The sequence below is a fragment of the Lynx canadensis genome, chromosome C1, assembly GCF_007474595.2.
Source record: "Lynx canadensis isolate LIC74 chromosome C1, mLynCan4.pri.v2, whole genome shotgun sequence".
Lineage (NCBI taxonomy): Eukaryota > Metazoa > Chordata > Mammalia > Carnivora > Felidae > Lynx > Lynx canadensis.
The window spans coordinates 71,252,737-71,277,941 of NC_044310.1; the positions used below are offsets into that span (position 1 = coordinate 71,252,737).

The 25,205-nt window shown below is 42.7% G+C and overlaps 1 pseudogene; it reads right to left on the reverse strand.

Moving 5' to 3' along the window:
* Positions 1–20,244: 20,244 nt before the first annotated feature.
* On the reverse strand, positions 20,245–21,308 carry LOC115521839 (annotated as a pseudogene).
* Positions 21,309–25,205: the final 3,897 nt, after the last annotated feature.

Sequence of the window (25,205 nt, forward strand, 5' to 3'; positions counted from 1 at the left end):
TTACATTCTATAAGTAAAGGTATAAATTTATATTCTTTGCTATCACAGGATAGTTGAAGAAGCCCAAACAAAAGATCTGGTTTCGACTAAGCCCCATTGTTCTAAAGGGCACTTTAGATATTTACAGAATCAATTAGAATTTTGTTTGTTAGAATTTGTTTCAATTACTAAGTAAATTTTCACCTGGTTGAAAGTTACTGCCCTCAAGGGCTACTCCTATTAGTAAATGATTGTATGTACATATATATATGTATGTATACACTTTCTGCCTCATTCCGTGACAGAGGTAGTTAGAACAGGGTGACCTGCAAGCCTATGTAATGGTTTTAGAAGGTAGGTGGACCCTGAAATAACAGGCAAAATTTTGTATATATGAAGATATGGCCATTTTTCCTGCAGTGATACTTAAAAAAATTTTTTTTAATGCTTATTTTTGAGAGAGAGAGAGAGAGACAGAGAGAGAGACAGTGTGAGTGGTGAAGTGCAGAGAGGGAGACGGAGAATCCGAAGCAGGCTCCAGGCTCTGAGCTGTCAGGACAGAGCCGGACGTGGGGCTTGAACTTGTGAACCGCGAGATGATGACCTGAGCCAAAGTCAGACGCTCAATCAACTGAACCACCCAGGCACCCCTGTGCAGTGATACTTAACGTTTCACCATATTATCAAAATAAGTTTAAAACCGGAGTTAAAGGTAGCAAGATGTGGTGCAGAGAACTAAAACCGTGTTTGGTGTCTAAAATCGGTTCTACAACTTGACACCTCTGTGACCTTAGATAAGTCACTCAGCCTCTCTGAGCCTCAGTTTTCTCTTCTGCAAAATAGTAATAACAATACCTATCCTCATGTATTCTGATTAAATACAAATGCAAATAAAGCCCTAGCAGTGGTTCCAACCCTGAGCAAGCAGCCTCACTCTCCCTATGGCCCAAACAGCCAGGTCAGCTTCCTGAACAGGCAACAAGATTCTTAAGGGGCAACGGAGGCTCAGGAAACTTACCTGTTGTATGAAGGGGAATGCAGGAGCTTAATTTAAGTCCAAATCGCAATCAGCCATATCACTTGCATTTGACTCTTATTGAGGGCCTTATATATATGTAGCACATTTTACTTTTCAAAGTACCTCGTATCTATTATCTCTTTTATCTCTTTGAAACTAGATGGGGCTAATTTTATTGTCTTTGTAGTCAGCATTTCCAATCCAAAATGACAAAGACATCACTCCAGAAGCAGGGGCTTATCTTGGATTTTCACTCCGACCAATATTAATATTATGGAAACCTGTTCAAAATAAAATACCCCCAACCACCTGGCAGAGTAGAGTTCTTCCATGTAGAAGAGAAAGGCTGGCTCTGTGTGATGCTGTTACAGTGACTTCTGCTCAGAGATCAAGGTGGGGGAGGGATTAAACCAAACTATAATAATACAACCTCTAACAAGTCACTGTTTAGGTAATACACTGCTTTCCAAATACAGAATCCCACAGTTGATTCTGATTCAAACATTCTTAGCAAACCCAACAGCTCCAAATAATAGATATTGGCTATAAAAACTAGCCACGGGGAAGCTTTTAAAAATCTTGATTAATAAAAAGATTAACAAGAAGACTGCTGAGTCAGCAAAGCATAAAGCCTATTTACAATGGCATGAAAATACAATATGCAATACCTTCACAATGCAATAATTATGATCGAACTCATTCAAGTATGGTTCTTACGTCTTAAAACGCCTGTCAAAGTATGAGTACGGAAATTCTCAGGTAAAGACGTAGGGGAGAGAAAAAAAGCTATTAATCCCTTAAGATTTTCATTCAAGAACATTTTATTTCCTTCTTCAAAAACCAGCAGTTAGAGACTTCATAAATGGGACTTAAAAGGAACATGATTTTATGTTCATCACAACTCTCACGTGACTAACCATTAGTAATGAAGCAGGTAATAATAGTGCATGTTGGTAAATTACAGACTTGAGGACACACTAAGCCCTTTCTATTTTGATACAGGGAAAAGTAAACTTTCAAGTAGACACGCCGTGTAACAGCAACCCACAGGAACAAAGAGAAAATGAGACAACGGCAATCAATTTATGGCACCAAGCTGTCCCGGAAGCAAGGAATTTCATTCACAAGGACCGGCCGCTACACTTGCTGCAAACGTTGGCTTTCCCAAAGTCACACAAGCCCTTCCTGGGGTGCACTTTAAAAAGTGCCAGGTGTCCGGACCCCGAGGCGCCGAAGGAGTGCCCGCCAACCACCCTTCACAGCCACCCGGGGGCGCCACGCAGGATGCGGGGTAGGTGGAGACGCCCGGCAGGAGAGAGCCTATCCGCGGTATCAGACGCGCTCTTACAATCTACAAACTGACACATAGAGGCTGTTTATTCACGGAGATGAGACGCTTAACTGGATTCAGCTGCAGAAAATGAGAGAAAACCAGGGAATATGTGTGAATAGTAAAAACCTCACTTGACAAAGGAACGCAACCTCGTTTCTTCAGAAGCGCTGTCTCACTCCATCAGACTCAAAACTCCTCTCTTCACCCCTGCCACCCCCGCAGCAGCGTCCCCGCTGACCTTGCGCTGGCAGGTGCAGCCGCAGCCGGCCCTCCTCCCAGGCCTCCGCGTCACCAGCAACTTCGGACGGCCCAGCTTGGCTGGAGGCCGCTTTCGCCCCGCGCAGGGGTCCCGGCTGAGCACCCCCATTTCCATCCGCCCCCCACGCCGCTAGTAAAGGCCACTCGAGTCACGAGACGCTGGCTGCGCAACTTCTGGACCATCCCTGAGCCCCTGGCCGTCCCCCAGACGGCAAACCCCTCCCCAGCTCTTCCAGGGCAAGACTCTGGCCGCAGGTGGCTTCAGCTCTTGGGGTCCCTGCCTCAGGCTTCCGGGTGGGCGAAGGCCTGGACGGGGGTTGCGCTGCAGAGCCTCCAGCCCGCGCAGCTGGGGTGCGGGCTGACCCCAGCCGGGGGCCCCCCACCTACCCCACTGACCTTGGGCAGGCTGCCGAGCGGGCGCTGTGCGGAACCGCTGCAGCTCGCACTCCGCTCCCACCTTCGTCCCTTCCATGGCGCCGACGTCCGGGGGTCCTGACCCTCTCGCAGTGTGTCACCGACGGCTCCCAACATCGCGGTCCCTCCCTGCACTCCGCGGGCGCCGTTCCCACGACACCTGATGCCTCCGGGCGGTACCGGGCTCGACTCACCTGGGGGGGGGGGTGGCGCTGTCAGCGGGTCAGGCAGGGGGGTGTCAGGTCTTCTGCGCTGCAGGAGGAGCGGCAGGTTCGCGCGCCGCTCTAGAAGCCTCTGAAGCTCTGCTTAACCCGGTCCAACTGGAGCCCGGAGGCCGTGAGTCGCCGGCGGTGGCATCCTCCCCGCCGCCGCTTTGACTCGTGACCCTCCTCCCCTTTGTCCCACTCTTTTCCACGCCCTTTCTGGGTAGTCTTTCAGCGGGCCAGGTGGTGCGAAGGAGGCCTCCGAACGAGCCCGGAGCGGTCCGGGTCTCGGGCACCCTTTCACGCCCCTCCCGGTTCCTGTAAACAACCCGCATAGCCCTACTCGGGTTTCTCCAGTGCTCAGGGGCTTCGGCGAGGTAGGTGCAAAAAAGTGCGTGGGCTCGAGGCTTCCGACCGCAAAGGGGCCTCCCCTCCTGGCCGAAGGCTCTCACACGCTTGTGGGGTGGGGGTAGACCTGAGAATGGGTGTAAAGGGCCTGGCTGCGGGTGAGTGCTCAGTGCTCTCCAGCAGCCGTCCATTCTGAGGTCTGCAAACGGGGGAAATCGTGTGAAATTTGTAAGTCTTTTCAAGCCTGAGCCTTTTACCCTCTCTAGGCCTTCCAGCTTTGCAGAATTGCTTGTAAGCAGTTAATTAGACTCCACTAGGCTGGGTGCTGGGGACAGAAAGAGCCCTGGAAAGCTCTTAGAAGAAATAAAAGCTGGACTCTGGACATACTTGAGGTAGTGATGAAGATTGTGTGGCCAAACATTAGCCAGACTGCTAAACCTCCTAAGCTCAGCTGTGCCTAGGATTACATTTTTTTGTAAAATCCAGTTTTAGCAAGAACCTTGCCAAGTCAGTTTAACCAACACCCCCGCCCCCAATATCTGATCATCTTCAGTATGTAATTGTGTTCCTCACCCTCCACCAGCCCCCATGAAGTCTGGTCACCCTGGCCGTTTTCAGCGAGAGTCCTGTTAGGTGGGTTTAGCCAAAACTCCCCTGATCTTGTTTTCTCTTGGTAATTTTCCATTCACTGACCCCTGTCCTGCTCCTGGGCTATCAATTCCCACTTGCCCATGCTGTATTACCAGTTCAGCCTCATCTCTCTTTCCCCACTGTAAAATCCCATTGCAGGGGTCCCTGTAACTATCAGGATGGTCCTAAATAAAGCCTGCCTTACCATGTTTATAAAGTGTCATCCAATCTTTTTTTCTTTAAAAGTAGATCTTCCACTATAACCTCTTTCTTCACGAATTCTTTTTAAAAATTAAACCTAAGTTGACTTGTCAGAAAGAGATCAGGAACTTTGATTAATTTTAAATACAACCGCATCAGGTTTGTTTTGATTTTTTTTTTTTTTTGCCATGGATAAATTTGTGAAAGTCACTGAATATCCATAACAGATAATTGCCCCAAATTATATCAAGAGCTGTCAGATCTTTTAATACATTTTATAAAACCTTTCTTCAAATCCTAAACCAGTTTGCATCGATAATTTATACACAGAAGTATCTTTTCTTGCAATGGAGTACAAGAATTTTATGCTGCTCATAAACCTGAATCCCAGGTGCTGTGAACAAGATAGATATTCAAAAGTGCCCAATTGGCACACTTGATTCTCAAGTGCAATTTGGAAAATATAATTTAATCTCTAATGTCTTGTATGCCTTCACATGATTTAACACTATCTCCTTACCGTAACAGTGAAGTCTTCATAACAGTGGGAGTTTGAAATGCCTGATTGTTCAAGAACAATCTCAACTTTGGAGAGGTTCACAGGCATAAATGATGACCCTCACTTAACCCTAGTTGGAGCTGAGTTAAGTAAACTGAAGAAAGTTGAGTCAGACAAATGGGGGCCCACATTCCCTTTTATACCATTTACTAACTGACTGTGGGGAATTACTAAGTCTCTCCACCTCCCCATTTCCTTCTATGTATAATCTGTCAAATGAAAGGAATGATAAATTTTAATAGTATACATATGAAGCACATAATACTTTGCCTGGCATATTTTATGTGCCTGTAACTATTGATCTGTTTTTATATTTTTGAAAGATCTAAATTAATGAAATGATCAACCATGTTCATGGATTGCAAGACTCAATATTATTAATATAATTCTCACCAAATTCATTTATAGTTTCAACCCAATCCCAATCAAAATTCCAAAAAGCTGTTTTGTAGAAATTGACAAGCTGATTCTAAAATTAACATGTAAACACAAAGAGCCAAGAATAACCACAGCAATTTTTTAAAAATGTTTATTTATTTATTTTGAGAGAGAGAGAGAGAGAGCGTGCACACACAAGCCGGGGGAGGGGCAGAGAGAGAGGGAGAGAGCAAGGATCTTAAGCAGGTCCCACTCTGTCAGTGTGGAGCCCCATACGGGGCTCAATCTCACGAACTGTGGGATCATGTCATGAGCCAAAATCAAGAGTCAGATGCTTAACCGACTGAGCCACCCAGGTGCCCCTAACCACAGCAACTTTTAAAAATAAGGACAAAATTGGAGAACTTGCCTCACCTGATTTTAAGATTTATTATAAAGCTATATAAGCAAGACAGTTTGGTATTCATAAAAAGAGACATATAGAGTCTATGGACATATAGAATATACATAGACAATGGAACAGATGAAAGAATCCAGAAATAGATCCACACATGTATATGATCAATTTATTTTTCTCCCCTTTTCTCTTTTGCTTTTTTAATGTGAAATTAGTATTTCACTTATTTTGTACTCGGTTATGTCTCCCATTTTTTTTATTGTTGAGGTACAGTTGACACACAATGTTGTATTAGTTTTGCCATACAATTCTACACCATAACACCATAACAATTCTACAATTCTATTCATTACTCAGTGCTCACCGTGGTAAGTGTAGTCACCGTCTGTCAGCAGACAATGTTATTACAATATTATTGACTATTTTCCCTATGCTGTACTGTTTTTCTCTGTGTACGGTCTTTGATTTTTGACAAAGGGGCCAAAACAACGTAGAGGGGAAAATTAAACCTCAACGATCAACATAATAATATTATTGACTCAAAGGAATGTACTGACATCAAATCAAAAGGAAGACAGGAAATGCTGACGTGTACAGTCAAAGATGAAGGTCAACATCTCTGGAAAGCATGACAAGAGCACATTAGACGGCAGCAGTTAAGATCTAATCCATCTTGCTTGTTATTGCTGTCATGTTATAAGCGTGTGTTCCTGGCCTTACTGGCGAGTACTTGTTGCAAATAAAATAAACATTAATATGTTTATATACATAGAATACATTGTGCTAATCCTATGGATGGTATTTCAAGAAATACCAAATTTTGTAAGAAAAATAACTCCCTAAATTGGTAATGTCAACATATTTCTTTTTCTTTCTTTTTTTTTTTTTATGTATGTGGTTGATCTTGCTAGGAGATCCAAATATTACATTATTCGAATATAGTCCCATCATGTTTGCTGCAATTTGTGTTAGAATATGTACTAAAAGATATAGTTCTTTGTAAAACAGACAAAATATTTTCACTGCTGAAAAAGTAAATGAGTTTATATAAAGCAACGTATGCCCTAATGCCCAACTGGGTAATGCTTTTGGAAGCGCTTCATAAAACTAAACCAACATTGGGGTGCCTGGGTGCCTCAGTCGGGTTCAGTATCGGACTCTTGATTTCGGCTCAGGTCATGATCCCAGTGTCGTGGGATAGAGCCCCACTTCAGCTCCGTGCTGAATGTGGAGCCTGCATAAGATTCTCTCTCTCTCTGCCCCTCTTCTCCTCCCCACCCCTCCCTCTGTAAACACACACACACACACACACACACACACACACACAAAACAAAAAAACTAAACCAACATCACAGAGTGAGAGAAATTTTTCCTTATCTGGAATCTTTGTCACAAAACAAAGATCAAATCTGTTGGATAAGACAATATTTTATGTGTTTTAAATTATCATTTGAAGAATAACTTTTTAAGTGTTAATTTTTTATTTTTAAAAATGATTTTTTATTTAGTGGCGCCTGGGTGGCTCATTTCGTTAAGTATCTGACTTCGGCTCAGGTCATGATCTCGCCGTTCGTGATTTTGAGCCCCGTGTCGGGCTCTGTGCTGACAGCTCAGAGCCTGAAGCCTGCCTCGGATTCTGTGTCTCCCTCTTTCTCTGCCTCTCCCCTACTCGCACTGTCTTTCTCTCTCTCTCTCAAAAATAAACATTAAAAACATTTAAAAACAATGATTTTTATTTAGAATTTATTTTGCATTAATGCTTTCTTTTTTTAGTGACTTCTTTAATGAAATGTCTGTAATAAGTAGTGATCACTGCTGCATGTAATTGAAATACACAATCTTGTCCAATATTATTCATAATAATAATAAACCTTACACCATGCTTTTATTATCTTTTTTTTAAAAAAAAATGCTTATTTTTGAGAGAGAGAGAGAGAGAGAGAGCAGGGGAGGGGCAGAGAGCAAAGGAGACAGAGAAGCCCAAGCAGGATCCACACAATCAGCATAGAGTCTGTCTCAAGGCTCGAACCCACAAACCATGAGATCATGACCTAAGCCAAAATCAAGACTCCACTGTTTTTTTTTTTAATTTTTATTTTTTAACGTTTATTTATTTTTGAGACAGAGAGAGACAGAGTATGAATTGGGGAGGGTCAGAGAGAGAGGGAGACACAGAATCTGAAACAGGCTCCAGGCTCTGAGCTGTCAGCACAGGGCCTGACACGGGGCTCAAAATCACGAACTGCAAGATCATGACCTGAGCCAAAGTCAGACGCTCAACGGACTGAACCACCCAGGCACCCCTATTATATTTTTTAAAAAAATAATATATAATATATTATATATATATTATAAATATAATAATAATAAAGCTCTGGAACTTTTAGTATAACCCTATCACAAGAAAATGATTCATTGTTCATTATTATGGTTACTCATTATATTTCAAAAACATATAAATAAAGTGTTAGGAAAAATACAAAATAACATGATCTCAGGAATTTCATTTTTGTGTTGTTCCTGAATCCCACAGATTAATATCTGTTGGGAATTGGGAAACATTACCACAGTAACTAATGAATACCTACAGTATTCTTTGCATCTGATGAATAAAAGAGAGCTTTTTCACATCTTTATCTTCTTACTGTCTCCAAAATCCTGTTTCAAGGTCCAGATGAAGTTCTCAGGTAGCATGAGTGTTAAGTCACACATATGTCAACCCCAAATATTTTTCACCTTTCTCTTAATATCTTTATATACTCATCTTTCCCCCTTAATTCCTTCTCTTCTTTTAAAATTAAAATGTTTACTTATCAACACATATATTCAACAATCTCCTATATTCTTTTTTCTAATTTTTTTTAATGTTTATTATTGAGGGGTGCCTAGGTGGCTTGGTCGGTTAAGCATCTGACTTCGGCTCAGGTCATGATCTCACGGTCCGTGAGTTCGAGCCCCGTGTTGGGCCCTGTGCTGACAGCTCAGAGCCTGGAGCCTGTTTCAGATTCTGTGTCTCCCTCTCTCTCTGCCCCTCCCCTGTTCATGCTCTGTCTCTCTCTGTCTCAAAAATAAATAAACGTTAAAAAAAAATTAATGTTTATTATTGAGAGAGAGACAGAGCATGAGTGGGGGAGGGACAGAGAGAGAGGGAGATACAGAATCTGAAGCAGGCTCCAGACCCTGAGCTGTCAGCACAGAGCCTGATGTGGGGCTTGAACTCACAGACCACGAGATCATGACTGGAGCTGAAGTCAGACGCTTGACTGACTGAGCCACCCAGGCGCCCCAACAATCTTGTACATTCTATTAAGAATATTAGGTCCTATGGATAGAAATATGAATAAAACATAGTTCCTGCTCTTAAAGATCTTACAGTCTAGAAGATTTTTTAATTTTAAGAAAACTGCAAATGCAGAAAAGTACAACAAATAATAAAAATACTCATGGCCCCCAAATTCAACAAATTTTACAGGTCATTTGATTTATTTCCAGTCTTTCTATTTTACAAGAAATAAAACATTATAAAGTTAACCATCCCTCCCCAAGTGTAACCTTCTGTCACGAATTGGTATAAATCACCGCCATAGTTATTTTCTCACATACACATACCCGTAATAAATAGAAATCACTCCTGTGTGTTTTTGTTCCCAAAGATGGCATTGCTCTGTATGTAGTCTGCAACGTTTACCTCTCCATTTTGGTTCCAAGCTATGTCCATGCAAGTTTGTTTATTTTAGCAGCTTTATGGTAATTTATTGACTAAATAAAAACAGTATCCATTTCCCACCTAAAGGACATTTAGGTTATTTCTATCTTTGGCCATCACACCGAAATTCTGAAGTAAACATCGATGTACCATTTCCTCATTCATGTATGTAAGAGTTCCTCTAGGGTAAATATCCAGGAGTAGAATTGCTAGATGATAGGCTATGTACATTCTCAGCTTTAATAGATACTTTCAAATTTTTCTCCAAAGTAGCTGTTCCAAATAATTTATTGAATATTATATGGTATATCTTCCTATTTATTTATTTATTTATTTATATATTTTTTAAATTTATTTTTCAGAGAAACAGAATGCACGGGCACACATACATGAGTAGGGAGGGACAGAGACAAGGAAAGAACCTTTTTTGTTTTAAAGTTTGTGTATTTATTTTAAGAGGGAGACAGTATGAGTGGGGGAGGGGCAGAGAGAGAGAGAGAGAGAGAGAGAGAATCCCAAGCAGGCTCTGAACTGTCAGTGTGGAGCCCGATGTGGGGCTCGAACCCACGAAGCCATGATTTCATGACCTGAGCTGAAACCAAGACTCAGACGTTCAACCCACAGAGCCACCCAGGCACCCAGGGAGAGAGAGAATCCTAAGCAGACTCCCTGCCCAGCACACAGCCTACACAGAACTTGATCTCACTCACAACTATGAGATCGTGACTTGAGCTGAAATCAAGAGTTGGACACTCAGTCAATTGAGCTTCCAACTCTTGATTTTGGCTCAGGTCATGATCCCAGGGTCAGGTCGTGGGATTGAGTACCTCTGTCCAGCTCCACGCTGTGCATGGAGATTCTCTCTCTCTCTGTCTCTCTCTCTCTTCCTCTGCCCCTCTCCCCTGCTCATGTGTTCTCTGTCTCAAAAAAATAAAATAAAATAATTTTAAAAAATGAAAATATCCTCAATCCTATTTTTAAAACAAGAGAGAGAGTTGAGCGCTTAACCAACTGAGCTACCCAGGCGCCCCATATGTGGTGTATCTTCTATATGCCAGGCAGAAATTCAGGCATGGGGGATGCTGCAGTAAAAAAGACAAAAAAAAATCTGCCCTTGTAAGTTTACATTTGAGTGGACAAAAACAGTCAATGACCATAATTAGTACATGTATAGAGTATACATTATAGTACATAATTAGTACATTATAGAGTGTGTTACAAGGTGATAGATGCTGTGGGAAAAAAATAAATCAGAAAGACAATGAGGAATGTTGAGAAGATGCCATTTCAGATAGCGTGGAGATAGACCTCATTGAGAAGTTAACATTTTCGCGAAAAATTTGAAAGATCCCTACTTTAAGTATTCCAGCAGAGGGAACAGTCAACGTAAAGCAGACGTGTGCCTGGTATGTTCGGGTAACCCCAAGAAGGCCAGTGTGTCTGCAGCAGTGTGAACCACAGAGAGGACTGGTGGGAAATGAGGCCAGTCGCAGGGGCTGGGTTATGCTGGACCACAACTGTAGGCCACTGTGAGGACTTTGGCTTTCACGTAGCGTGAAATGGGAGCCATTGGAGGGTTTCAAGCAGACGACTGGCGTGTTTTGTCATATGTTTTAAAGGTGTATCCCTCTGGCTGCAATGTTAAAAATATATCCAAAAGGATGAGAGATGAAAGCAAAGGAGTCAAGGACAACTCTTGGGTTTTGCCTGCACAGCCATAAAGATGGAATTGCCATCAACTGAGGTGAAGCAGACTGCAGGACGAGCAGCTCAGTGGGGAGAAAATAGGAGTGCGTTTTGAACGTGTGCCTGAGATGTCTACTAAGCGCTTCTCAGACTATCAGTTGGAGGCTACTTGGTTTGGTTGGAATCCCAGCAGTTTAGGGTTCAAACAAGGACCCCTTCCTTCCCTCCCACCCTCTCTCCCTCCCAGGCACACTGATGCAGGAAAAAAAAATAATAATGACTCCTATTCAGGGTCTTCAACCCCTAGTTTCTGAGCTCTTTTTAAAAAATTCTTAAAAAGGGGGTGGGAGGGTCATTCACTAAAATAACAAATAGCAAAGAGCCGCCTTGTATCTAATTTGTCAGATTACCCTTCGGTAAATCCAATCTGAAACTTATCAAAATGAACTTAAATAATCAGAGAAGTATTTTCAGCTACAAATTCTTGACTCATTACATTTTTACTCAACTAGTAAGACTGAAACTAATTTTTTGTTGTTGTTGTTTATTCTTTTATTTTTGAGACAGAGAGAGACAGAGCATGAACGGGGGAGGGCCAGAGAGAGAAGGAGACACAGAATCTGAAACAGGCTCCAGGCTCTGAGCTGTCAGCACAGAGCCCAATGCGGGGCTCGAACTCACGGACTGCAAGATCATGACCTGAGCCGAAGTTGGACGCTTAACCGACTGAGCCACCCAGGCACCCCTGAAACTAATTTTTAAATATCTTCACATTTTAGGCAAATTTAATTCAGCATCTCCTGGAGAGCATATCCGTGTTCACTAGTCACCATAAGAATGCTTCATTTCTGAGCACTCCCATGAAAGAACAGATATTCAGTCAATCATTTGTAATTTAAACTTGTAAAATGAAGAAATTACTAAACATTTTCCACTTAATTTCTGACTTTCTGGGTATCATGAGTTATGACTCATTCCTCCGATGGTCATCCCCTTAGGGTATCTCTAAAGAAAACATGACAAAAAGGCTTGATGTCTCATCCAAATCACAAGGTTATGATCTTTACTTCCTTAAATTTGACTGCAAAGGATTATGAATTTTTTTTTTAAGAAAAGGAAATTTTTTGGAAGAATGCAAAGACACTTTTGTTAGATCAGCCTGATAGTCTTTTGTTAGATAGCTTTTTCTAGATTTGTTCTCAAGAATAATCAATTAAATAATTCAACGTATATTTTATGTTGCCATGCTAAACAATAGAGATATAAAGGAATGAGATACTATCCCTACCCTGAAATCCAGTGGGGGGGGGGGTAGGAATCCATATAAACAAGTCATACTTGCTATAATGGAAAAAGAGAGAAAAGAGTGACTCATTCTGTTGGATGCCTGGATGGCTTTACAGAGAAGGTGATATTTGAGTTGGGTCTTGAAAAATAAATAGGCGTTTACCAGGTAATGAAGATGAAGAAAGGCACTACAGATTGAGGTAGAGATAGAAATAGAGGTGTGGGATGAATGGATGCACAGTTATTAAAGGGCGTGGCATACGGGGGGAGCAGTAGAGAGCCCCCTGCCTCTCATCGTGGGACAAATCCCTGGGCCTGTGCAGCAGTATGCTAGTGGCTATGGAAAACCACAAGACAAGCGTGTCCCAGCTGCCTGGGGCTTCTCTGAGTTTATTCAACTTCATGTCAATTTTAGTTAATAGTAATTTTAGACATTTTCCCCAGTTTTATTGAAATGTGACTGACATACAGCATTGAATAGAGATTTTAGACATTTTAAAAATGAAAAAAAGGGCACCTAGCTGGCTGAGTCAGAAGAGCATGAGACTCTTGATCTTGGGGTTGTGAATTCAAGTCCCACGTTGGGTGTAGAGATTATTTACATAAATAAAAAAAATAAGCACGAAAATAAACATGAATATATTTGTGAAGAATACAAAAAGTTCATGCATTCTTTATATGAAACAAATACATCCCGATTTCAGAAGTCTGTTTCAAGCTGTAACTCTTATCATCGGCCTATCATCATCAAACCCTGTGGTTTCAGGCCCCTTGGCTCTTAGGGGTTTCACTTGAGAAGCACTGGACTAAAACATGGGTCGAACAGAAGAGAGAGACACGAAATGAGGTTAGAAAAATAACTCATTATCTCCTAGATATCTTTAAAGCATCTTTCAGGACTATATTTGTAGTGGGTTTCATATGCCAAATTGAGAATATTTAGGCAAGGTGATGTCAAGATTGAATCTCTGTTGTAGAACACCGTGGCAACTTGGCAAATCAATTTGAGAGGAGGAAACAGAACAAATCAAGAGACTATTACTACCATCTAGGTGAGAAACAGGGCCTTCCTGAGATATGGCAGAGGCGGTGAGGATGGCTAAGAAGAGACTATTTGAGAGATAATTTAGGAAAGGAAAATGACAGGACTTAGTGACATGTTTACTGTTGAGTACTGGGAGTCAGGAGTGATTCTCAGATTTCTAGCTTCGCAAACCCATGAGCAATGGATACTATTACCTAAAGTAGAAAATAGAGGGGAAAAAGTTTCCAAAAGTACCTCAAAGATATCTGAAAGACAATGAGTTGACTTTTGCCTCTGCTAAATTGTGATGCCTGTGGCACAGAAATTATTCATTTAATATCTTCATCTAGCAACTATTAAACACCATGAACTAAGCTAGATATGTATTTTAAAATGTCCAGTAGGTAGTGGAAAATCAGGTCTGAAAGAAATTTAAAAGATGTATAAGGCTGAAAATACAGAAATGGAAGTCACTGATGTGCTTTGCAGGATGGCAAAAGCTAAGGGGACCAGATATGCCAACAGGAGAGTACAGAGTAAGAAAAGAAGACTCACCCTGAGCCCAAGGAAAAGTAATCTTTCAGTGTCAGGGTGTAGAAGAGCCTGGGGAAAGGTTGTCACAATGTCAACATGATAAGTCCTCCTCCTAGTTTTTAAAAATGATTTCCTTAGTAAAATTTATTAGCATTTCACAAAACAAATTCTTCAGAAATTTGGAAGAATATATATGATCTTTCTACACACCGTGTGAAGTCATAGGATCATTTTCTCAAATGTCACGAATCTGTACGCCTCTTCTCAATTAAATATTTTCATTTAGATTGGGTGTAAAAAATTAATTTGGGGGCACCTGGGAGGCTCAGTCAGTTAAGCCTCCGACTCTTGATTTGGGCTCAGGTCATGATCTCATGGTTCATGGGATTGAGCCCCACATGGGGGTGTGTGCTGACAGTGTGGAGCCTGCTTGGGATTCCCTGTCTCCTCTCTCTCTGCCCCCCCCCCCATACTCACATATGGATGTCCACTTTCTCTCAAAATAAATAAATAAACATTTTTTTTAAAGAGTATTTTTTAAAGAAATCAATTTGGACTAATTACTGCAGTCAATTGTATTACTTTATTAAATTCTGCCAGCTTACAAATTAGGCAGTTTTAATTATTTTTTAACGGAAAGAGGGAAACAACGTTCAGGGAGAGGAACTTCACTGTGTGAATCCCGTAGGACCCATAACCACAGATAAAATGAACCTTAGAGTTACTAAGGGATTTAATCTTCTCCCCCTGAGACTTCCAGTATGAGTCAAACTATACAAAAACTATTTGGCAAGAGGAAAATGTAACACATCAGAATTCTGGGACACTCACGACACCCGATCCAGCCAGATTTTATCTTTCACATCGGAATCTAGGGCAGATTCCTGGGACGGCTACCCCGCCCCAACCGCCGATGGGGGAAGCCGAGCTGTCCTAAGGGGGTTGGAGCCCTCAATCTTCCTCCCAGCCTTCACTCCCTGCTGCTAGAGATCACACCCTAGACGGATTCATCTTTGGGTACTGTTGCACCTGGTGAGGGCAAGGCTGTCCGTCCTGGGGTCAAGCCAAGCCACCACCCTCTATACAGGAAGCCACATCGCACAACTCCTTCCCGGCCGGTGGAAAACTGAGCTGGCCCTAGTTCAAGATGCGTGACGTCCACATTACGGCAACCAATCACAAGTCTGCTCTTAAGGAGCGGGCCAGGGAGCGGACACTGTATTGGTGGTGGTGTCTTGTCAATCTCAGCAGAGGCACCGCCTCTTTCTCTTAGCAACGGATGTGTCATAGCAACAGCTTGCCGGGAGCTGCTGTTTGTGCTCTTGGGACTTGCTTTTCTGAGAGGAGAGTCAAACTTCCATCTCCAGCTCCCAAAGGAGCTTTCTCCAGGGTACTGCAAAGAGGCTTTTTCCCCTTCAGTTTAGCAGTATCAGGTAAGGGACTCTGATGGGAAATCAGGCTTTCCTATCTGAATGGGAAAGGAGGCGTGGAAAACAAGTATTTTACTCACTCTTCCCTGGGCTTTTGGAACACTCGCTGGGCCAGTGATGTGCTTGATGCAGTAAAGACTGCAAAAAACTACAAAACGTTCCCTGATTTCAAAGAACTTCCAGCCTAACCAGGAGACAAAAATGGCAGTGAGAGAGCAGTTAACGACACTCTAAGAACTGTGGGGGCGGGTACTAGGGCTGTTCACAGGTAGTATATCACATTGTCTAGCACATTGCAGCGCAATGCTAGGAGCTCAATAAATGATGGCTGGCTGGCTAGATAGATAGATAGATAGATAGATAGATAAAAAGGAAAACAGCATGATTCTGTCACAGAGATGAAAGTAGAAAAGATTAGCGTGGGCTGACGTAGTTAGAGAAGTGACTTCAGGACTATTACAAATAGGCTAGAGTAGATGAAGAGTAAAGAAGATGAATGGGAGAACATTAACCCTTTGAAAGTAAGGGCCTTGTCAGATTCCTCTTATGACCTCCCGTGCCTAATTGCTGCTCAATAATTTCTCCCTCCTTCTCCATGGTGTATGTTGCTTGCTGAATGAATTCACAGCAATCTTTCAGGAAGCTCTGAGTTTGAGGCCTTCTGCATTTGTGGAGGCCTGGCATAATTACATAGAATGTGATTAGAAAGTGTCAGGGAGAGGTGCCTGGGTGGCTCAGTCAGTCAACTGACTCTTGATTTCAGCTCAGATCATGATCTCAAGGTTGGTGGGTTCAAGCCCAGCTTCCAGCTCCTCGCTGACAATGCGGAGCCTGTGTGGGAGTCTTTTTCCCTCCCTCTCTCTGCCCCTCCCTGACTTGTACTCTCTGTCTCTCTCAAAATAAACAAACTAAAAAAAAAAAAGTGTCAGGGAAAACGAGATTCTTTCAGTCTGAGTGAGAAAGCTGGGGAGGCTTCAGAGAGAAGGTCACACTGGAGTTGAGACTTGAAGAATGAGTAGGATTTAAGCAGAGAAATGTATGCATGGTGGGGAGCAGGAGGAATGAAGAGGGAAGGGGGTCCCCAGAGAGGAAGATGGGAAGTATGGGGGCTATTTGGAGAACGTGAATAATCCTGTGAGTAGAAACTGGAAGGAGGATGTGGTGAGGCAGGCTGTGAAGGGGGTTGCAGGTGATGCATACAAGTTTGGATTTGATCCTGCTTTGCAAAGTCTTATCTGCAGGCCACTAGTGCAAGACTACTTTATAGTCATGTTTAAAAGTCAGAGTCCTAGGCTCACCCCAACCTGCAGAATCACTGTAGGTCCAGAAAATTTGCTTTTTTAATGAGCTCCATTTCTACACTCCTGGAGGAGAATGCCACTGTGGACAATTGGGACCCACATTGTATTCCGCAGTACACAGGGAAGTGACTGGTTATGATCTGCGTTTTAGAAAGAGAGCTCTGAAGGCCTGCCCTGAGAATAACTGTTCTGGCTGAAACAGAGACATTGAAGCAAGTGAAATGTTCCTAATCTGTGGGAGGAGGGGAATCTGTGGATTAAAAATAAATTACCGATTTACTAACCACTTATTGAAAAGTATGCGGTTGGTAACAAACCACAGCAGTATTGGCATGACATGTGACTTTGTCACCAAAAGAAATTACGGCTCTTTTCATATTGTATTATGGATGTTACAGATGTATTACTTATGCTCATCCCTTCTTCAAAGTCAAGGTAGTAATGAGAACTACTGCTAGATCTTATTATTTAATGTGTTAATGAAGAAGCACATGAGTTATTATATCATAATTTTAAAAATAGTTTGATAACTGTCTCCCTTGTAATCTCATGTTTTTGTTTGAAGCATAGGCATCCCCAAGCTGCCAAAGGGGTTGATGGCACAAAGTAGTTAGGAACTACTGGTATGAGAGGACACGTGGAAGGCCTGAACCAGAGGAGGCCGTGGCAAGGAAGGCATGGAATTCAGGAGAAATTTTAAAGGCAGAAGTGATGGGAGAGCGTCTACTTAAATAAGTAAATATCCAGACTTGGAAAGAGGTAGAAGTAAGCTGGAAGGACAGAACAAGAGTAGTAGACCAATGGGAAACACTGTAGGAACAGTTATGTCTGGAGGGTGGAAGTTGTGAACTTGTCAGAAGATGGTGATGAGCCTAGGAGAACCTTAAAGGTAAGTCAGGGTCTTGGTGGAGACTGACCAAGAAGCAGCAGTTCTTGGAGACATTTACCAGCCTCCCAAGATGTTAGTCTTGGATCTCATTCTAAATCCCTTTAAAAAGGGGGGCAAGGGGAGGCATATGATGAGCTTACAAATAGTTTGGGAAGAGAAAAGAGGACGATGACCACCCAGATGATAAGGTCAGCTAATTGCTAATTGAAGTACACCTGGGGAAGTAATACTTTCTAAGGTGTGAGAAGGTGCCAGTGCTACAGGTCTTCTCAGAATTAAAGATCTCACAGCTGGGAGCAAGCCACACATACATACAGGTGACAAAAGAGAACGTGTAAACAGGTGTATGTGTCTCAGCAGAACAGAAAGAAGAAAGGAAGCTTAATAACTGTTCAAATCGCTGCGTTATATCATTTGTAATTTGCCACTTATCTCTTCATCTGCAGTAGTTATCTTCCTGAATAGAAGCATCATAAAAAGATACAGTCATGAACAAGTCTTGAAAGTTAGTTGGAACCATGTCCTAGACCGCTCCAAATGCAAGGCTCCTCCGAGTCAGTAAAGCACCATCACAGGTTTTCAGCTATTACCCAGGGGACTTACCCAGTACTTGCTTGCCACTCCCTAATGCCTTTGCTGTTAACCTGGAAGGTAGGAAATGTGTCCTTGGGGCACTTGGCTGGCTGCCTCAGTCTCTAGAGCATGCGACTCTTGATCTTGGGGTTGTGAGTTCGATCCCCATGTTGGGTGTGGAGATTACTTAAAAGTGAAATCTTAAAAAAAAAAAAAAAAAGAAGGAAAAGAAGCAAAATGATATTCTGGAATGGGTGGATTAATTTACAAAGCATATAAGCAGTTTTAATATCAAAAATATTTAAATGGAACGATTAAATATTTATAAGTATTATAGTTTACAAGTTCTGTTTTGAAATTCTGTCAGCTATAGTGGCTTTGAAACCAAATGTGATACAGGCTACTGGAGTAGGTGAATCTTTTATTTTAGGAATAGATGAAGGATCTCTTCTGCATCTCTCAACAAGAATTAAATGTGGTGAGCATTTCAGAGTCACCTTAACAAAGTAATATCTGTATTGAAAAATTCTTATGACCTTTTAGTAGTCAATTTAATGTGAAAAGCTGGAAAATATAATACAGCATATTCACTCCATGAAATATGCAATTTTATGAAAAAGTTCTTAGTAAGACCTGCTGTAATTTTAAAGTAACATCTTTTTTGGGGGGGGGGGTGGCGCCTGCGTGGCTCAGTTGGTTAAACGCTGGCTTCAGCTCAGGTCATGATCTCATGGTTTACGAGTTCAAGCCCTAAGTTGGGCTCTGTGCTGACAGCTCAGAGCCTGGAGCCTGCTTCAGATTCTGTGTTTCCCTCTCTCTCTGCCTCTCCCCCGCTCCTGCTGTCTCTCTCACTCTCAAAAATAAATAAACATTAAAAAAATAAAGTAACATCTTTTTTTAATTTGCCAGATATTCTTTTAGTGAGAACTAGAAAAGACCACATTTTTTGCAAACTGCCTCTTTTTAAACAAATGATTTGCTTTTGATTACAAATACTGTGTAAGATAATGCCTTCTTTTGCAAAACCAATAAATACAGGAAAAAATTTTAAGCATGTGATTTGCCCAAGATATTTGGAAGGGAAAAAAAGCCCAATTTTTTTTCCAGTATGAAAAAAAAAATCAGTATACCCTAACCTTTCAAGGAATAAGTTCAAAGATATGACTCGACTGGAGACAAAGAAAGAGAGAGAGAAGAGACAGAGACCATCTTATAACTGCTTTAAATACCTTCTGATAATTATTCTGATGTTACCTTTCCTTTCTGGAATTTGTATCTTCAAAAAAGAGTTGAATTTAAAATATTTCTAATGAGGGGCGCCTGGGTGGCTCGGTCGGTTAGGCGTTCAACTTCAGCTCAGGTCATGGTCTCACAGTCCATGAGTTCGAGCCCCGCGTCGGGCTCTGTGCTGACCACTCAAAGCCTGGACCCTGTTTCAGATTCTGTGTCTCCCTCTCTCTCTGGCCCTCCCCTGTTCATGCTCTGTCTCTCTCTGTCTCAAAAAATAAGTAAACATTAAAAAAATTAAAAAAATTAAATAAATATTTCTAATGAACTGATTAATGGGGGAAAAGAAAATGCATACTGAACACATATGTAGAAACTTTACCATAAGCAATTATGCATATCAAAGACACTAACTTTAAAAAGATACAAAAAAGGTGAGAAAAACCTGAATTACAGAAATCAAATATAATGAAAAACTAGAATAAAAATTAGCAAATACACACACAAAATATATACACATACAGCAGCACTATGTGTTGACTCACAAAGGGAAAAGCAGTGGTCCAAGAGCACTCAACAGGGCTTGTCAGATAAAGAAACACACACAAGCTCAGGTGCCCACACACAAAACAAAAACCCGGTACAACAGTACACTCAATCTATAACACAAATTCAGAATTATTTTACAGTGCTTCCTTTCTTAATCCAAAGGCACCCATCTTGAGTGTGTATGTATGTGTGTGTGTGTGTGTGTGTGTGTATATATGTATATATATGTATATATATGTATATACACACACACACACACACATACTTTTTCAGTGGTTTACTGTAGACTTATTTTTAATTAGTGTTATTACATGCAACTGTTTCCTGTATTTAACAGCCTTTTTATTTACCTTCACGTGTCTAGCTTCCACCTATCAAAAGTTTCAGGTTGGCAGGCAGACGGGTGCCTTATTCTCTGTGAAACTGAATGCAGTGGTTTTAAACACTGGCCAGAACATGTTTGGTTGCCACTTCAACACATGGAAATAGTTACATTGATGTCGAAGTTGCCATTTTCTGCAGAAAGCTGTGCAATGCTGGTGTCAAAAGACTAGGCAGTCGCTATTCATAATGGCTGTTGCAATTCCCTCAGGAATAGATCGCCGGGCCGCTTCCCAAGTCAATCGCCGCCTAGGACCGTTTAGCTCAAGTCGATAAGCAAAAATTTCAGCATACTTGCGTGTTCCTATCAGCTATACAAGTGCAAAGAACCGCTGGTGGCCGTCGGACTTTTCCTTTTTCTCCAGTACTAACATGAAGTGAAAGCCAAAACAGGACTGCATCATCATCCCGTCAACAGCACCAGTGTAGCAAGGAAAACTATATTCTTTCCCTGTAGGGCTGTAATGGACTTTGCCGATGCATCACATAGGGGCTTGACAGCATCCAAAGAGCCTTGCCATTTGCAGGAAGCACCAGGGCACGGACACAAACAAGGCCTAAACTCACGGAGCTCTTCATGGTCTGCTTTCTGTGTGTGTGGCAGAGGTATCGCTCCTCCAGGAGAGGCATATTTACGGCGGGAAAGCACGGGAACTGGCCACTTCCTCCAGGGCCAAGTTGCGAGGGGATCCCAACGGCCCCGGCAGGTTGGACAACATGTGAGCTTTTGGGCAACAGTTGCTACAAACGAGATGGCCACTCTGACAGTGAAGAATGGGTGGTAGCGCGTAGCCACAGCAGACAGGACACTCAAAAAGACCCGCCCGGTCATTCTTGGGTGCAGTTGTGCCAGTCAGGGCAGGCACCCTCTGGGACGCTGCACACTTGGAGGTTCCAGCAGGGAATGCTGGTGCAGCCTGGCGGCTCATTTCCGTGGGCGGAGAACCTCGGCCCGGTCCCGGCTCAAACGCGCTCCGTGGCCACCGCGAACCGCCACCGCCTCTTCCCCGTGTGGGCACCAACGGGACACCCAGACGGGACACCCTGGGCCGCTGCAGCTCCAGAGCGCGCCCCGCAACGGCTGTCCCGGCTCCCCCTGGCGGCGAGCCGCCGTCCTGTCGCGCGTCCTTAAAAGTGACGTCTTTTATTTGGGATTTGTTTTTTAAAAGAAAATCTGCATAAGAAATTAACGTCGAATAAATAAGTGTCTCTTTTGAAGTGACGTAGAGTACTTCATACATTTCATCTAGAGATCTTCAGTTAAAACGGATTTGTTTTCTTGACACAATATTGGTAGGGTTTCTATTATTTAAAGTGACTAAAATAAACTATGAAATTTTGCCTGAGACGCAAATACAATGTAAAGTAGCTACTCCCAAAGTAAATAATTTTCTTTTCAGTTTAGACTATATTCAACAGGCTGGCCTCAGCTAATGAATTTTTCCATCTATGATGCAGCTTAGATACTGTGCTTTTAATTAAGAATAATTAGGACCTAAAAGCCTATAGAACAACCTGGTCTTCCTTTTTCGTTGGTCACTAGACAATATGTTAGACACAGGAGTTAATATTTGTGAAAATAGTAAATGAGCTATTCTGGTAAGGAAGCACACACATTTACTGTTTAACCCAGTTTTGTTACCTAATGTACTGCTGGGAAATTGACTTTGTTTTCCCCTGCATATTGGAAACTGAACCAGATTACCCACAGTTCGTTTAACAGCAGCCTTTGAAAAAAGTGGGCACATGTGATTACTTAGACTATTTCTTGGGATGATTGTGTTAGATTGATACCTATATATTCAAGCTTAATGCCAACGCGGCATCTCCTAATCCCTGGAAACAGTGAATATTTTAACATACATAGCAAACAGGAATTAAAGTTGCAGATGAAATTAAAACTGCTAATTAGCTGACCACAAAATAAAGTATCTTATATTAACTCGATGGGCACAGTGTAATCACAAGGGTCCTTAAAAAAGTAGAAGTGGGGGGGCACCTGGGTGGCTCAGTAGGTTAAGCATCTGACTCTTGGTTTCAGCTCAAGTCATTATCTCACTGTTCATGAGTTCGAGCATAGCATTGGGCTCCACATTGATAGCACGGAGCCTGTTTGGGATTCTCTCTCTCCCTTTTTCTTTGCCCTTCCCCTGCTCGCTCTCTCTGTGTCTCTCTCTCTCTCCCTCAAAATATATAAATAAACTTTTTTTTAAAAAAGTGGAAGTGGGAGGGGCACCTGGGTGACTCAGTCAGTTAAACGTCTGACTTCAGCTCAGGTCATGATCTCATGGTTTGTGAGTTCGAGCCCTGAGTTGGGCTCTGTGCTGACAGCTCAGAGCTTGGGGCCTGCTTCAGATTCTGTGTCTCCCTCTCTCTCTGCCCCTCCCCCACTCATGCTCTGTCTCTGTCTCTCAAAAATAAATAAACACTAAAAAAATAAATAAGTGGAAGTGGGAGAAGAAAAGGTCAGAGTATGCTATGTGAGAGAGATCTAACCCACCGTTGCTGGCTTTGAAGATGGAGGAAGAGGGCCCACAAGCCAAGAAATACCAATGGCCTCTTGAGTCAGAAAAGGCAAGGAAACAGATTCTCCCATAAGATGCTAGAATGAATGGAACACAGTCTTGTGACACCTTGATTTTAGCCCAGTGAGAGCCATGTCAGACTTCTGAGCTACAGAACTGTTAGGTAATGAGTTTTGTGTTAAGACACTAAGTTTCTGATAATTTGTTAGAGCAGCAATAGAAAACTAAAACAGCATGCATACAGGTGATTCCACAGATCTCAGGCAAAAGCCTTTTGTCCAGACTGGAAATCCATATGCTAAGATGGCAGAAGGAAAGGGGACACCAAGGAATCATTAGTCCAGCATTTTTTTAGAATGTCCGCTGTGCCAGTTATGGAGTTCGCAGTCTACAGACTAACTTCACATGCCTTAAATTGAGTTTTTGACTTTCCCTTTCAAATCTACTCCTACCCTGGGATCCCCATCTCAATAAACAGCAGTCCCATGCTTTCAATCCTTTGGGTCAAACTTGTAGCAGGCATCCTTGGTCCTGTTTATTCTCTTAGACTCTATATCCAAGTCGTCAGCAAATCCCATTGGCTCTACTTACAAAATATGTGCGGAGCCCAACCACTTTGCATTCCACACTCACCTCCCTGATCTAAGCTGCCATCACTTCTCCCCTGGATTGCTGACTGTTCCTTAATTGGATTCCCTGCTTCAACTCTTTCTTCGCTGCAGTCCTCACAACACAGCAGCCACAGGGCTGTTAAAATGTGACCCAGATCAGGTAAAGAAACTCAGCTCAAAACCATCCAATAGCTCCCCGGCCCCCCCCCCCCATTCAGAGTAAAAGCAAAGTCCTTACACATGACCCAGACCCCTTGTGGCATGTTACATACTTGTCCACAACTATTTTGGCGCCAATTCTTACCTCCCTCCCCTGCACAAGGATCATGTGTGCATTCCTCCCCATTATCGGGATTAGCTGTGTGACTTGCTTGGACCAGTGGAATATAAGCAGAGAGGACAGTGTGCCAGTGCCACGGGGAAGATTCGGGAGGCATTACACAGCTCGGGGAGCTCTCTTGCCTTCTACTCTGCCGTGAAAGTAGAGGCTGTCACACAGGGGCCGCTCCTCCAGCCCGAGTCCCAGAATAAGACTTGAAGCAGCAGCTGACCCACAGCCACAACACAGAGCCAAAGAAGAAATTTGTGGCTGCTTGTTACTGAGACTTATGGCCATCGCAAAGCTGACTACTGTGTACCTACCTCATCACCTCTCTCACCAGCTTCATCTCCTGGTCTTCCCTTACTCACTCCGTTCCAGCCATTATGGCCTTCCTGCTGTTTTCTAAATGTGCCAAGCATATTCCTGCCCTGGAACATTTGCACTTACTATTTCCTCTGCCTGGAAACACCCTTTGTCCCCAGATATCTGCATTTCTGGCTCACCCCGCCCCCCCTTTTCTTAGGACTTCGCTCCCATGTCACTTCAGTGATGTCTTCCCTGATAGTCCAATATAAAATTGCAACTTCCCTACTCCTACAATTCCTCTCCCCTTACTACTTGACTTCTCTCTGTAACAGTTATGACCGTCTAAAATACTGATGATTTTGCTCGTTTGTTTGCTCTCTTTCCTCTAGAATGTAAGCTCTATCTGGGGCGCCTGGGTGGCGCAGTCGGTTAAGCATCCGACTTCAGCCAGGTCACGATCTCGCGGTCCGTGAGTTCGAGCCCCGCGTCAGGCTCTGGGCTGATGGCTCAGAGCCTGGAGCCTGTTTCCGATTCTGTGTCTCCCTCTCTCTCTGCCCCTCCCCCGTTCATGCTCTGTCTCTCTCTGTCCCAAAAATAAATAAACGTTGAAAAAAAAAATGGTCTAGAATGTAAGCTCTATCAGAGAAAGGGTTTTGCCTATTTTGTCTACTGCTGTATTCCTAACACCTAGGACAGCATCTGGTGCATCTAAATTGCTCGATAAATATTTGTGGAATGAATAGTGGTGGTGGTGGTAATGGTATGTGTGTTGTCTATGTGCTTAGGGTGAGTCCAGCTGGTATCTGGAGAGTTTTGAGTATCTTACTTTTAAAGTTTACTTATTTAGTTTTGAGAGAGACAGAGAAAGTGAGAGACCTTGAGCCCGGGGGTGGGGGATGGGGGGCAGGCAGAGAGAGGGGTTGAGAGAGAGAATCCCCGACAGTGCAAAGCCCAAATACAGGGCTCGAACTCACAAAACTGTGAGAGCATGACCTGAGCAGAAATCAACAATCAGATGCTTAACCAACTGAGCCACCCAGGCGTTCTTGAGTATTCTAAGTCAAATGCTGCTGGAATAAAATATGGAGAGGGGTACACCGATAAAGAATTTTCTGAATAAAGTACTAGGTCCAAGA